The following is a 16,069-nucleotide window of genomic DNA, read 5'->3' as shown; positions in this document are numbered from 1 at the left end:
TTGTATTTGCATTTTAGCAAGGACAGAATTGCAAAGCTGCTTGTGTGCGGGTTTGCAATTCTGTCTTCTGCTGAATTACTCCCTATATGCAAACCAAGTGCATGATTCATCAGCATACGCAATTGTGATCACAGCTACGATTTCATACCGAATGCACAGGCGAAAATATGCTAATGCTTGCCAAAGCACAACCGGCATAGGGACTCCCAATGCTGCTTTCTCATTTACGTCCAACCTCGCTCTCCTGCGTATAATTCGGTACCATTGACGCACAGTGGCCTGTCACGCAGCATTTACAGCAGGTCTGACCAGCTGCAGAAACTGCAAGACTTGTCACACAGACTGAGAACTCATGCTGCGTATGCAATCGCAGTGGCTAATTTATGAACATCCATGTAACAGCGTTCAAATGGACAGGCACACCTGCGTTTTTCTGACCACTCCCCATCACCACCCCCAAACGCTGACAGCCTGTCACTCACTTTGCGATGTATTTCTTTGTGCGTCTGTAATCGCAATACAATCGCTGTGCACACTCAGAATGGCTTGTACACATGCAAATGGCAAACAATCGCTCTATCTGCGTCCACAATCGCTATTGCATACGCTGCTGAATAAGGTCCTAAGACACAAAATAGAGAAAAAAGTTCAAAGTGTGGGAATCGTGCCGGGAATCTCGCACCACACGTATGCATGCGCCATCCTGCTGGTTACTGACATATATATTTATATATAGAGGGATGTGTAGGAATATAGATGAATGAGTGGGTGTCAGCTAAATCAATAAGATAATAGCATTAATGGTATGCTATAGAAATGTAAGTGCAACTAGTGCAATTGATAATAGTGACCAGTGTGTTTCGAACAACCCAAAAAATGTGAATATATATATATATATATATATATGTTAGGGATGAGCGGGTTCGGTTCCCTGAGAACCGAACCCACCCGAACTTCGGGGATCCGGGGCGATCCGAGCCCAAGCTCGGATCTCCCTGTCTGCCCCGGATCCCTCTCCCGAGGCAAAACCTCGAGATCTGCTGTCGGATCTCGAGGTTTTGCCTCGAGCGGCCATTTTAAAAAAAATGCCTTTGCCTTTAAATATAACGGAGGTTAGGAATAGAGCCGACGGCACATAAACTTCTAGTCAGGGATAGAGGGGTTAATAAAGTTAAAAATGTTTGTTGACAGTAGTAGGCAGATGTGATAGGACGTTAGGTTAGGGGCGGGGTGAGTGAGAGGGTGTAGTGAATCTACTGTGGAAAATCAGCCTCTTTGAATTGATCTGCGACCAGGAAAGTACAGTTCCTTTATTAACAGATCTGTCTGTTGGGATAATCGTTTTTATTCATCCCTACTTTCTCTTTCCCTACTTTATATCTTTCCCTACTCTATTCTCTATACTTTCCCTTTATATACACTCTCTCTTTTCTTATCTAACTTTTCTTTCTCTTTCTTTACCTGTCCTATCTTGCTTCCCTGCACTATGAGCCGCCCCCAGCGCGCGCGCTCGGTACCCGCCCGTCTGTCAGACGGTGTCGGGCCCGGCGCGCTTTATCCCCCTCAGGTCCTACCCTCCCGGCGTTCGGGAGGGTCAGGTACAGCGGCCCCCTTCTCTGGCGACGCTGCGGTCCCGCGCACGCGGACGCGGCGGTCCCGCGAAACGCCGCGGTTGCTGCCTCCGCCTGCCCCTGGTTCCCCGCTGGTCGCCAGTACTAGTGCGACGGGGGACCAGGGCAGGCGGGGATCGGCGGCCGGGCATAATACAGCGCCCGCGCATGTAGCGGGTGCGCGCTCCGGCCGTTCACGCGGCCAGCAGCGGGCAGTTACACCGCCCGGCCCTTCTCCCCCAATGGCCGCTCGGAGTGAGCCGGCTGAAGTCCGGGGGGAAGGGCGGCGGAAGCGGCCACATAAGCGTGCAGGCCGGATGCCTGTCATGGCGCCGGCTTGCACGCAGGCCAATATTCCTACAGGCGGGGGGCGGAGACGAAGGGGGCGGAGCCAACGCCTGCATAGTGACAGGCAGGTTAATCCGCCCCCTCTTCTGCTGCCCTCTGTTCATGATGATGCAGACATGGGGTCCCCCATGTCTGCAGTTGCCAGCTCCCCCAGGCCTACGGGGGTGGCAGCTGCTCAGGCGCCTGCTATGCCTGCAGGGCCTGCGACACCAGGGAATGCTCCGTTGCTGGATGCTGGTGTCTGTGGTGGGTGCACTGACACCGCTTTTGACCCAGCAGCCTGGAAACGCTGACACTGGAGGCCCTTCTGCGTCAGCGGTGTCCGCCGTGCAGACGCAGCTTGGCCCTCTGGTGCAGCAATTAGGCAGGATTTGCGGTCTTCCCCTCGCTCCCATGCCCGCAGCTCCTTCCGTTTCTTTCTCTCCCTCTGCCATCTCCCTTCCACAGCCCAATCAGGCTACGGACACAGACAATGCGCACGATGCCGCCTCAGTCTCTTCTTTTACAGACGACAGTCTGGAGGAGTTAACAGTGGTCGCAGCCCCGACCAGAAGCGCGACGGCGGAAGTCGGAGCTAACGCAGGCGCTGGAGTTACCAATGCCCTTGCCAGTGCTTCTGGTGAGTGTGACAGTACATCTGACTGCGGGTCTACTTCCATTTCCTCCTCCTCTTCAAGCGATAGTTCGCGGAAGGCTAGGCGTAAAAGGGCAAGGAGGTCTCGCAGACGTCGCTCACGTCGTCACAGGCATTCTAGCGAACGGTCCTCTGGCAGTAGTACCAGTGTAGATCGCGGAGCGGGTTCGGAGGATGTTGTACACTGCGCTAATACAGCTGTCACTCGAGGTATGCGTACCAGGGTTAAGCAGCGGATCAAAAAAGGGCGCTACGTAGATATGTTCACCCTTACAGCTACGGCGAAGAAAGCTGCTGCGACCGCAAAGGAAAAAGGGGGTATTGGTCTGGAGGCCTTTAAGTCTTACACGAATTGGTTATCTGGGTTCTGCGTGTTCTCAACTTGCTATCTCAAAACCAGGCCTTCCGAGTACCTTAATGTGATAAGATATTTACACCTGATACATGGCCTATTCAAGGCCTCACGCAGTACGGCGTGGCGCCAATACGACGAAGAGTTTCGTCGAAAGCAAGATCGGGTTAAGGTCATGGAATTGGGTTGTAAAGATGTTGAAGTGTGGATGGAGGTGACTCAGCCTACACACGTCCTTGTTGATCAGTCCCCTGGGCGGCCAGTTCAACCCTCGTCCCCCTCGGCACCAAGGACAGTCAATGGATGGCAAAACAAGCGGAAGTGTTACGCATACAACAATGGGAATTGTACCCTTGGTAACAGGTGTCGCTTTCGACACCAGTGCCTCCGCTGCGGCGCGGCACACCCCAGTAAGGACTGCTCCCACGGTCCAGGGGGAGCTCAGGCCTCCTCTGCAGCACCCTCTGCCAAACGGTCGGGGGCTGGGACTTCGAAGTAAAGCCTCGACTCCCATTCGTCTGGATGCCATGGCAAAATGGTTAGACTGGTATCCGGTGCGGGACAACGCCGCCTTTTTGCGTAAGTGTTTTTGCAGAGGGATTTTCGCTTCCAATAATACGGCCTGTCGGTTCCGGGTCCCCTAGGAATTTACGCTCGGCCTGCGATTTACCTCACGTGCTAAAGGATAAGGTTATGAAGGAGGTCGGGCTGGGTCGCATGATTGGACCTTTCCCGCAGCCTCCGATACCCGATCTGGTCCTTTCCCCGGTGGGTGTTGTCCCCAAGAAGGCCCCCAGGAGTTACCGTTTAATTCAGCACCTGTCACATCCGTCAGGCACGTCGGTTAACGACGCCATAGATGTTGAGGTCTGCCGCGTACAGTACCAGTCATTCGAATCTGCGCTAGCATTGGTTCGCGCAGCGGGTCCGGGTTCTTTCATGGCGAAAGTGGACATTGAGTCCGCCTTCAGATTGTTGCCCCTGCATCCTGAATCATTTCGCTTCATGGGGTTTCGGTTGACGGATGGCTATTACCTGGACAAAATGTCTTCCGATGGGCTGTTCTATTTCCTGCGCGTTCTTCGAGCGTTTCAGTCCCTTTCTCCATTGGTGTGTCGCGGTGGGGTCTGGGGAGACGAGCATAGCCCATTACTTGGATGACTTCTTGTGCGTAGGTCCAGCTGGTTCGCGTCGCTGCAATCGTCTCCTTTTTTCATTGCAAGCACTCTTCTCGGAATTTGGAGTACCTATCGCGCACAATAAAACTGAGGGCCAGTCACTAAGCTGGTTTTCTTGGGTATTGAAATTGATACCTTGGAGGGTCTTTGCCGGCTGCCGCCGGACAAGATTCGTCATTTGCAGGATACTATACTCCTAGCGGTGGCAGGAGGAAAGGTAACTCTTCGTCAAGGTCAATCCCTGCTCGGGCTGTTTAACTTCGCGTGTCGAGTTATCCCGATGGGGAAGATTTTCTGTCGGAAGCTACAGAGGGCTTTGGTAGGGCTGCGTCACCCGCACCATTTTCTGCGACTGTCGTCTGAACTAAAGCTGGACCTGGCGGTTTGGAACGCATTTTTGGTCGATTTTAATGGAGTGCGCGTCTGGCCTGCGGATCCTCAGCCTAATGCTTGCCTGCAGCTCTTCACGGATGCTGCTGGATCATCAGGTTTCGGATCCTTTTTGGGAGGAGATTGGTGTTTTTTCAGTTTGGCCGGCTGAATGGGTACAGGCAGGATTGACCAAGAACTTGCTCCTACTGGAGCTGTTTCCCATAGTGGTGGCATTAGAGCTATGGTGTCAGCGGTTGCGCGACCGTTCCATAGTTTTTTGGTGCGATAACCTGGGGGTAGTACATGCGATCAATAACCAAAGATCGTCGTCGCTGCCAGTGTTGCGGCTGCTTGCTTGGCTGGTTCTGCGCGCTTTGCAGTTTAACATATTGTTCACAGCTCGTCATGTGCCGGGTACTGATAATTCCATTGCTGATGCGCTCTCCAGTCAGGATTGGCGAAGGTTCCGTGAATTGGACCCGTACGCGGCATTAAAAGGTGAGCTTTGTCCATTTCATTGTTGGCAGATCATCAAACCAGAATGGAAGATCTCGCACGCCGGTCCGTGGCCCCACGGACGTTGACGGCCTACCAGACATCTTGGCAACAGTGGGAGAAGTTTTTGCAAGGACGGAGTTCGTCAGGTAACTCTCGTGATACTAATATGGTTGCTTTTGTTGTTTCTTGTTCGATTCCGGCAGGTCGCGGGCTTATGTTGCCCAGAGGCTTGCTGGGATTTTCGTTCTTTTTGCGCCTAGCGGGGCGGAGGGACATAACTAAGGGTTTTTTAATACAAAGGGCCCTTAGGGGTTGGTCTCGCGTCAGGCCTGCCGCGGATGACCAGCGTCGTCCTATTGGTCCTGATTTGTTAGCGCGTCTAGGTGAAAGTTTGACGGGCATTTGTTCTTCGCAATTCGAGGTTCTGTTATTCCGCCTCGCTTTTGCGATGGCCTTTCATGGCTTTTCGCATCAGCGAGCTGGTAGCGTCTTCACGCCGCGCTCAGCCCCCTCTGCTTCGTTGTCACATTTTGCTGCGTGATACGCGGTTGTGCCGTGTTCTGCGTTCCAAGACCGATCAGTTGGGTAGAGGTCGCTGGGTTTTCCTGAAGTCCTGTCCTGATGACGGGATTTGTCCGGTTCACTTGGCCTCCCAATATACTCTTTGCAGGCCAATGCGGCCGGGGGCTTGGCTTATGCACGAGGACGGAAGTCCTTTGACTAAATTCCAATTTAGATCGGTCTTCCATCGCGGCATACGGCACCTCGGGCTTTCCCCTTCGGATTACGGCACCCATTCTTTTAGAATGGGTGCCGCCACTTTTGCGGCCTCCTCGGGTCTTTCTTCACAGGAGATCCAGGCTCTCGGAAGATGGAAGTCCAATGCCTACAGAAATTATGTTCGTCTGGAATCATAAATTGTTATACTTTATTCGTTTGGACTTGAGTGCCTTGGCCAACTCGCTGCCTTTCCGGTGGGGGTCCCGAGAGATTTTGCCCTGTTTTTTGCCCTGCTCTGGACATTGATCGTTTAGCTTAATATAATATTAATGTGAACGAATGAAATATAGAAAAGATCCAGCAGGTTTTTTGTAGGTTTTCACCTCGGGTCAAGTCTTCCTCCCCCCCTCCCATCCTCCCACTCCTCCTTTGTGATTTACATGCTGCATATATGCTTATCTATTTTATTTCTGTATATTTGCAGGTGTCCAGTACGCTAGGCCCATTTGGCTCATTGGTCACTCTTTTATTTTTTTTTTTTTGGGAAGCTTTGTTGCGCAACTTGCACAGGTCAGTGGCTGAATTTGGTTCCCCTTTAGTGTTAATTATACATCTCGGGGGCAATGATTTGGGCCAGCAAACTTCCTTAGAGTTGCGCCATGCGATTGTTCGTGACTTGAGAAAGGTGGTTCGGTTATTGCCTAACTGCCTTTTGGTGTGGTCCCCTATCATCGCCAGGCTTTCATGGCGATATTGCTATAATAGTGTGGCTTGGGACAGGCAAATGGGTGGCTAGGCACGTGCTGGAAGTGGGAGGGTTGGTGGTGCACCATCCTTTAATTCGGATTCAGGATGCCCACCTTTTCCGCAGGGATGGAGTTCATCTTACTGAGGAGGGTAATTTTTTGTTTCTAGAAGATATTTTTGCAGTTTTTAAGGGTTTGGTTTGTTAGCATGGTGGCGGGCTGCTTCTCTCCTGAGAGCCGCTGTGGCGGGAAAGACCGGCAATATTGAAGTGTCCATCTTGCAGCAGTAATAGCGGTGCGCACCCCTTCAATGCACTGATAGGCTGATTTCACCCTATTGGGGTCAGCGGCACCTCTCGACCGAGCAGGATGTATGGTGCATTGGCATGGGTGTTGGGGCCGCATCACTTGCTCTGAAAGGGATAGTTGGCCCTTGCAAGTTTTAAGATCACCCTACCCTTGTCTGGGATAGTTGGCCCTCACAAGTTGTGATCTACTTCCGGCCTAAGACAAGTGGACGCTGGTTAGTTGCCGTTCTTTCTCCTGCCACCATGTCTACCTTGTAACCAAATAAAGCTGACCAATTAATTTAAAGGCATAACTTGGTCTCCTGTGTTTATTTTAGTTAAGTTTAGTTTAAGTTTATGGGTCACATCTATCATCTGACGATAGAAAGTTTAATATAACGGAGGTTAGGAATAGAGCCGACGGCACATAAACTTCTAGTCAGGGATAGAGGGGTTAATAAAGTTAAAAATGTTTGTTGACAGTAGTAGGCAGATGTGATAGGACGTTAGGTTAGGGGCGGGGTGAGTGAGAGGGTGTAGTGAATCTACTGTGGAAAATCTGCCTCTTTGAATTGATCTCCCACCCTCCCTACCCTCTTGTGTCTTGTGTCGGCTTTATTTCATTAGCAGGGAAAGACCGGCAATATTGAAGTGTCCATCTTGCAGCAGTAATAGCGGTGCGCACCCCTTCAATGCACTGATAGGCTGATTTCACCCTATTGGGGTCAGCGGCACCTCTCGACCGAGCAGGATGTATGGTGCATTGGCATGGGTGTTGGGGCCGCATCACTTGCTCTGAAAGGGATAGTTGGCCCTTGCAAGTTTTAAGATCACCCTACCCTTGTCTGGGATAGTTGGCCCTCACAAGTTGTGATCTACTTCCGGCCTAAGACAAGTGGACGCTGGTTAGTTGCCGTTCTTTCTCCTGCCACCATGTCTACCTTGTAACCAAATAAAGCTGACCAATTAATTTAAAGGCATAACTTGGTCTCCTGTGTTTATTTTAGTTAAGTTTAGTTTAAGTTTATGGGTCACATCTATCATCTGACGATAGAAAGTTTATGGGCAAAGTGCTGATTGGCTGACAGAGCCGTCTGTCACGGCTCTCAGCCAATCAGCATTATGGTGCTCATTTGCATGTAGCACGGACTCGTGAGATCCGTGCTACATGCATCTGTGTGATTGACAGTGACACAGAGCACAGATGGGTCAGTGAGACCCGTCTGTGCTGCTGTGTATTTCAATGACACAGATGCACGCACGGACCAGGAGATCCGTGCTACTTGCATCTGTGTCATTGACACAGAGCACTAACGGGTCCGTGAGACCCGTCTGTGCTGCTGTGGTAAAAAAAAAAAAAAAAAAACCTGTGTAAAAAGAGAAAAAAATGGCGTGCCCCCCCCCCAAAAAAGAGCAACCAGCCCCGGGCATTAGTGACCCAGTGCTGGGTGTGCTTAAATACAGGGGACAAACGACATAGGGGTCCCCTGTACTTAAACACAACCGGCACTGGGCTAGTCAGAACCAGAGCTGGTTGCCAAAATACGGGGGACAAACGATGTAGGGGTCCCCCGTATTCTGCGCAACCAGCTCTGGGCTCTGATCCGGTCCTGGTTCTGGAAATACAGGGGAAAAAAATGAGTAGGGTTCCCCTGTATGTTCCAGAACCAGCACTGGACTTTTTCTAGCGGGGGGCTGATGCCACAGCCAGGGGAGCCCTTTCACCGGGCCCCCCAGCCGCAGCATCAGCCCTGACCGCTAGTCAGCCCAGGCCGGGGATCCCTGGAGAGCTGGGGACCCCCCCAATAAAGGGGTCACCCTCTCCAGGGCACCCCAGGCCCAGGCTGATAGCCCGGGGCTATCCCCGCCACCCCTGGTGGCGGTGGGTGGCGGGTTGATTGTGTGGTGTGGTGTAAATAAAGAATATCAAACATTGTCTTTACAAGTAGAACTGCAAGACCCAGCAAGCCTGCCCCGCATGCTGGTACTTGGAGAACCACAAGTACCAGCATGCAGGGCATTAAGGGCCCACTAGTACCTGTAGTTCACCTGTAAAAAAATGTTTAAAAAAAACACAGGACACACACACCGTGACAGTATAAGTTTATTAAACATACATACACACACACACACATGTACACATACTCACCTATGTAACCCTGTAGCATCGGTCCACTTGTCCGGTAAAGTATCCATAGGGGACCTGTGAAAAAAAACATACTCACCATCTCCTATGCGAGGTTCTGTCCTCTTCGTTCCAAAGTAGGCATCCCCGGACTTGGCAAAAAAAAAAAAACGAAAACGCGATCCACGAACTTAGTACCGTTCTATAGAACGGTACTTCCCGAATGAGAGCTTAGCGGCGGGGTATCACCATGGAAACCCCGCTGCTAAGCGTTCATTGGCTGAGAGAGGCCATCTCCCGTCTCTCTCAGCCAATGAACGGCTCCCTCCATTGTAGTCAATGCTGGGAGCCGCAAGGTTATTAAAGTTTACCCTGCGGTTCCCACCATTGACTACAATGGAGGGAGCCGTTCATTGGCTGAGAGACGGGAGATGACCTCTCTCAGCCAATGAACGCTTAGCAGCGGGGTTTCCATGGTGATACCCCGCCGCTAAGCTCTCATTCGGGAAGTACCGTTCTATAGAACGGTACTAAGTTCGTGGATCGCGTTTTCGTTTTTTTTTTTGCCAAGTCCGGGGATGCCTACTTTGGAACGAAGAGGACAGAACCTCGCATAGGAGATGGTGAGTATGTTTTTTTTCACAGGTCCCCTAGGGATACTTTACCGGACAAGTGGACCGATGCTACAGGTTACATAGGTGAGTATGTGTACATGTGTGTGTGTGTATGTATGTTTAATAAACTTATACTGTCACGGTGTGTGTGTCCTGTGTTTTTTTAAACATTTTTTTTACAGGTGAACTACAGGTACTAGTGGGCCCTTAATGCCCTGCATGCTGGTACTTGTGGTTCTCCAAGTACCAGCATGCGGGGCAGGCTAGCTGGGACTTGCAGTTCTACTTGTAAAGACAATGTTTGATATTCTTTATTTACACCACACCACACAATCAACCCGCCACCCACCACCACCAGGGGTGGCGGGGATAGCCCCGGGCTATCAGCCTGGGCCTGGGGTGCCCTGGAGAGGGTGACCCCTTTATTGGGGGGGTCCCCAGCTCTCCAGGGATCCCCGGCCTGGGCTGACTAGTGGTCAGGGTTGATGCTGCGGCTGGGGGGCCCGGTGAAAGGGCTCCCCTGGCTGTGGCATCAGCCCCCCGCTAGAAAAAGTCCAGTGCTGGTTCTGGAACATACAGGGGAACCCTACTCATTTTTTGTCCCCTATATTTCCAGAACCAGGACCGGATCAGAGCACAGAGCTGGTTGCGCAGAATACAGGGGACCCCTACGTCGTTTGTCCCCCGTATTTTGGCAACCAGCGCTGGTTCTGACTAGCCCGGTGCTGGTTGTGCTTAAGTACAGGGGACCCCTACGTCGTTTGTCCCCTGTATTTAAGCACACCCAGCACTGGGTTACTAATGCCCGGGGCTGGTTGCTCTTTTTTGGGGGGGTGCACGCCATTTTTTTCTTTTTTTACACAGGTTTTTTTTTTTTTTTCTTACCACAGCAGCACAGACGGGTCTCACGGACCTGTCATTGCTCTGTGCCAATCACACAGATGCATGTAGCACGGATCTCCCGGGTTCGTGCTACATGCAAATGGGCACCATAACGCTGATTGGCTTCCTGTCTGCCACTGCAGTGCCACTCCTAGATGGGCCACGTGTTTGTGCCGCCCCCTTGTGTCGCTTAGCATAGTCATCCAGCTTCCTCGGTACAACCTTTTGGCCTAAAAACAATATTGTGAGGTGTGAGGTGTTCAGAATAGAGTGGAAATGAGTGGAAATTAATGTTATTGGGGTTATTAATAGCGTAGGAACAAAAAAAGGCCCATTTATGTGATTTTAGCGGTTTTTTTTATTTTTTAAGAAAAAATCCAGATCCAAAACACAAAACCCAGAACCCAAAACACGGAAGGGTGGTTTTGGCAAAACCAATCCAGATCCAAAACACGAAGAAAGATCCAGATCCAAAACCAAAACACAAAACACGAAAAGTGTCCGGTGCACACCCCTAATATATGTGTACCAAAGTGCAATATAGTGAATAACAATACATTATTATTGGACACAATAAATTAAGGATTAAAAAATATAAGCTATTCATTTCTAAAAATAACAACCGTCCACTATATAGCCATACATGTGTGCAAAAATTGTATTAATTTTTCCAATCTCAATCTATAAAACATATTTAAAATACATATAGGAATAAATAGTTAAAAGGCAAGTGCTTATCTGGATCAGAATGCAAAATAGTTCATGAAGCAAGTAGAATGGAGCCACCAACGCGTTTCATCCGATCAGGATTTCATCAAAGGGGTGAAGTCCTGATTGGATGAAACGCGTTTGGTGCTCCAGTCTATTTCTACGAAACACGCTGGTCGCTATAATCAATGACACTGGTTGCATATATATATATATATATATATATATATATATATACACACACACTGTGCCTAGTCAAGAAAAACAGAAAAAAAGATTTCCTCAGCGCACTGCCATAAACAATTACAAAGAAGCCTGCATTCTATCTATATATAAAATGCAGAAGTCTTAGTTGCACACATTTACATTTATGTGATATGCTACTCTAATGGCGCGTGGCGTAGTGTATAAATTGTGTGTATCAAAACTTCTGCATTTTATAAATAATTACACTGGTTTATGGCAGTGTGCTGGAGGAGTATTTGTGTGTGTCTAACCCATCTGTTTTTAACTTAAATTGATTTGAGAAACTTACATTTTGTCTCTCAATTTCAGGATTAACTGTCAGAGTCACAATCAGTAAAACACGTCAAAAGGAGGCTCCTGAATTTTCTGGAAGCCCCCTGCACCCCCAGAAGAGTATCCGGATCTCGCGCATCACGCGCATATCCTAGTGAAGTGGGCAGGAAGGGGAGATAATTGCTGGGAATCGCGGCATAAACGCCATGATTCGTGGCTCCGTATGGAGGGAGGGGGCTAAATGGTGCGAAACAATTAGCCCCGCCCCTCCTCGCGCTCACGCAGTTCGTGGCAGTTTGCCATTATGGGGGCAGGACCAAATGACATAGGAACACACAAGTCCACATAAGTTTGTTGCCCAGAGGCCTACACAGGCCTTAATCCATCCCCGGTGTCCAGCTGTGTCTCCTGGGAAGCAGATAATAATAGTCGGTAAGTATAGGCATTTACAATGGGTGCAGGGTGCGCAGTGCACACATGCCCCTGTACCCAGGTGCCTCCGGACTACACACACTCTGTACCCAGAGTATGCCTACCTGATGCTGGTGATGACGCAGCACAGTGGAAGCAAAGACTCTGGCACTATGTCAGAGCCTTTGCTAACTTGTGCGCATACGCCTTCTTCCCGAAAATCACTGGAAAGATGGCACTACAGAGGAGGGGACCCAGTTGCCGGCACCAGGCAGGGCCGTAGAGAGCCAGCCCAGGCCCCATTACTATCAGGGGTCATGGCCTAATCATGGGAGGCGTGATCACTCCCCCTTAGAAAAAAAAACCCTATTTGCAGCGCAGCTGCGTTGGGAATGGGGGGCGCTGTAAGTCTCTCAGCCCAGCGCAAATTCAGGGGGCGCCATCAGTGTGATCGCTTCCCCCACAGACATAGGAGAGGAGACTTCTGCTGCTCTGCAGCAGTCTTCCTGGTCTCCCACTAAAACCCAGCACACAGCAGCGTGTGCTTGGCTGTTGACAGATAAGAGGGAGGGGGGGTGGCATCGAACCTGGGCCCCTCCAATAAGCAGGGGCCCGAGTAATTAGTGCCCGCTCCCCCCTCCTCTCTGCCCCTTGGCACCATGTAGGATGTGGTGGGGCCCACTGCTCAGAGAAGATGGCCCACTGCACACAAACTGCATCTGGCATTAATGTGCTCCTGGTCAAAGGTCATGGACAGACAGTGTGGATTTTTAAATGGTAAACAAGTTGAGGTCATGTCACTGGTAGACAATAAAAAAAAAACTGGGATAATATAAAGAGAATCAGACATCTAATATAAATAAGAAGCTAAAACAACTAGAGAACAGAAAGTGGTCAAGAAATTGATTTCATAGACATGAGCCTGAATACGTGTTGCCGCATCACAAAATGTGCCTCAGTAGCTAAAAGAGCATTGACTATCCTGGCGTAAGCGCCTAAGAGGAGCTTGTGGATCTGTGTGTGAGATAACTATGGTAAACAGGTACTCTGGGCCTGATTCAGAGGTGGGTGCAAGCGCCCAGTGATTTAAATCTGCACGTGTCACACTGCACATGTATCCCGCCACATGGAGATCCATGGGATTTTGATAGGTGTTCCTGGGTGGAGACTGGGAGATGGCTTTCATCTTCGGCATGTTGACTGGGATGACGGGCAAGACAGTGTCAGAGACTGCATCGGGAGACGCAGTTCTACTGGCACCGGCAGTCATGTACCGTCTAACATTCTGAATGACCATAGTGATTCTCTAATGTCTGATGGTGCTGCCGATGTCCGCATCGACTGCAGCATTAGCAGGCTTGCACATTCGGTGCATGCTTGTGCACAAGGGGAAAGCTGAAACTAGCATTTCATAATATCGCTCCCGTGACTCCGGCACCTCTGAATCAGGTCCATTGTCCCAGTTGATTTCTGAAGAGGAGTTCCGAATTGTGCAGCTCATTGCCCAGCAGTCTAAGACGTACAGGACTGGAATTCATCAAAGACCTTATAGAATGCCAAATAAAAAGAGTAATGTTGTACAGAATAAAGTCATGCACATAAAGCCTGATGGGGTACTAATAAAATAATAAGTTCTAATGTAGACCATTCAGTAACTATACTTCCTTTATAAAATGAAGTGTATTAAACACTGATGGATTATAATGAAGTGGTAGGGGTATATGCAGGTTAGATATAAAATAAACCAGGACTGGTGCATAAACTGATGTGCACTAGAAAAATGTGTTCCCAGATAAGCTCTGAGAAAATAATGTCTACAAATATATATAGTTGATGCTATCCCCCAGATGCCTGCTGCACATGTACAGAAGATACCGAAGCAGCAGGGCTTTTACTGCGAAGCTGCAGGGCTTTTACTGCGAAGCAGCAGGGCTTTTACTGCGATTCAGCAGGGCTTTTACTGCGATTCAGCAGGGCTTTTACTGCAAATCAGTGGGGGTTTTGCATGCTGAATAAGTGTTCCGCGAGAGCGTTGATGGAAGTTATATGCATATGCAAAGATCTGTCCACTTTCAATTGGAACTCTTGCACCAAGTATAGGCAGTACTGGATTACTGGTAGGGCAGAGGGGACAATCCAGAGGAGCAACATGCCTGCACTGTGACACAGGACTGCACAGCACCTGGACGGACAGCAGAGGGGATAAGATGGTGAGCACGGACATGGGACTGGAGGTGGATGGTAGGGCTTGGGGCCCCCACAAACCTTAATCCGGCCCTGAGTGTAAAGCTTGTGCAAATGCGTACTGGTGATGATAATGACTGCTTTCCCCAGAGCCCTGTGCCAGAAAGAGCATTGCCCCCCCCCTAATTTTTTAATAATTAAGTTAGTGCACCTGAAAAAGGGCCATGGCTTCATGGGGAAGGGCCACGGAAGAAATAGGGGTACTCCTGGGGCAGCCAGGAGATGCTGGGGATAAAAGAAGAGGAAGCTACAAGTGAGAATAATAATAAACAGGAAAAGTGACCGGCCCAAATGGCGCCCCCTGCCCTGTGGTGCCCTGTGCCATGGCACAGGTCGCACCACCCTAGTTACGGCCCTGCTTTTCCCAGCGGATGACTGCGGGTGGGGTGACTGCACGCTCGTATAGCTTGTGGGTGGTGACCCACAGCTATACGAGCGTCCAGGAGGACGCTCCATGAAAATGGAGCCCGGCCCTCATTCAGAGCGTGCGCTCTGCTCAGAGCTTACGGCTCTGAATGAGGGCCATAGGCCCTCATTCAGAGCCGTACGCTCTGAGTAGAGCGCACGCTCTGAATGAGGGCCGGGCTCCATGAAAATGGAGCGTCCTCCTGGACGCTCGTATAGCTGTGGGTCACCACCCACCGGCTATACGAGCGTGCATTGTGATGGCCGCGATGGTCGTGACCATCGCGACCATCGAAATTGCGAGCCGGAGCCTGCGGTTGAGGTTTTCAACCGCAAGCTCCGGAGTGATTTTGGCTCTATCAGAGCCAAACTCACTCCCACTGACATCACTAGTGATGTCAGTGGGCCGGCTTTTGACGGGAGGCGTTCCCGTGGGAACGCCCCCGTCAGGGGGGCACGCCCCCAGCACGCCCACCAAAGGGGGCGTGCTGTCAATCAACATTGACAGCACGCCCCCTTTGATCGGACACAACGAGCGAAGGACTTTCCTTCGCTCGTCGCGTCTGGCGCATGCGCACGACGGAGCTCCCTCCGTCGTGCGCATGCTCAGTCCATAACATCGACCCACTTGCGAGCGGACAGCCGCTCGCGAGTGGGTCTGAATCAGGCCCATAGATTGTAAACTCCACTGGGGCAGGGACTGATGTGAATGGTCAAATAGTGTCTCTGTAAAGCGCTGCGGAATATGTGTGCGCTATATAAAATAACTGGTAATATCTGCAAATAGTATGTTTTTTTTCATCTGACCTTCCCTCTGGCATCATTTTGCTACAGGCAGATACCTGTCCCGGGTATACAGAGTGTCTTAACTTCCGCATGCTGGCGGCCCCGCACACATATGCTCAACGTCATGGCCATAGCTAGGGTAGTGCGGCCGGTGCCATCGCACAGGGCACCACAGGTCAGGGGGCGCTGTTTGGGCCTGTCAAATTTCTGTTTATTATCATTCTCACTTATAGCTTCCTCTTATTTCATCCCCAGCATCTCCTGGCCTCCCCTATCTCTTCCCTGGTTCTTCCCCATGAGCCAATTCCCCTTTTTTGGGTGCAACATGTCCTTTTGAAAAATGAGGTGGGCGCCAATGCTCTTTCTGGCACAGGGCACCAAAAAGTCTAGTTACGGCTCTGCTCAATGTCATGATGTAATACGCAAAGGGGGCAGGGGCAGGACAGGGCGCTGTTAAGCCCTGTTACGACCCTGTCACTTACTGTAGTATAACCACATCATTTGCAGGAGTAATGTTCATACATCTGGCAGAACAATGAAGAAGTTATTCTATCTACTCCTCCCTATACTCCTGCAACTATTATTCTGCTGACACATTATAATTGATGGGTCTGATGATTACTTATTTAC

Source organism: Taudactylus pleione, unplaced genomic scaffold (genome assembly GCF_031769625.1).
Source record: "Taudactylus pleione unplaced genomic scaffold, aTauple2 ptg000095l, whole genome shotgun sequence".
Taxonomy (NCBI): domain Eukaryota; kingdom Metazoa; phylum Chordata; class Amphibia; order Anura; family Myobatrachidae; genus Taudactylus; species Taudactylus pleione.
Note: the sequence above shows the minus strand (reverse complement) of the source record.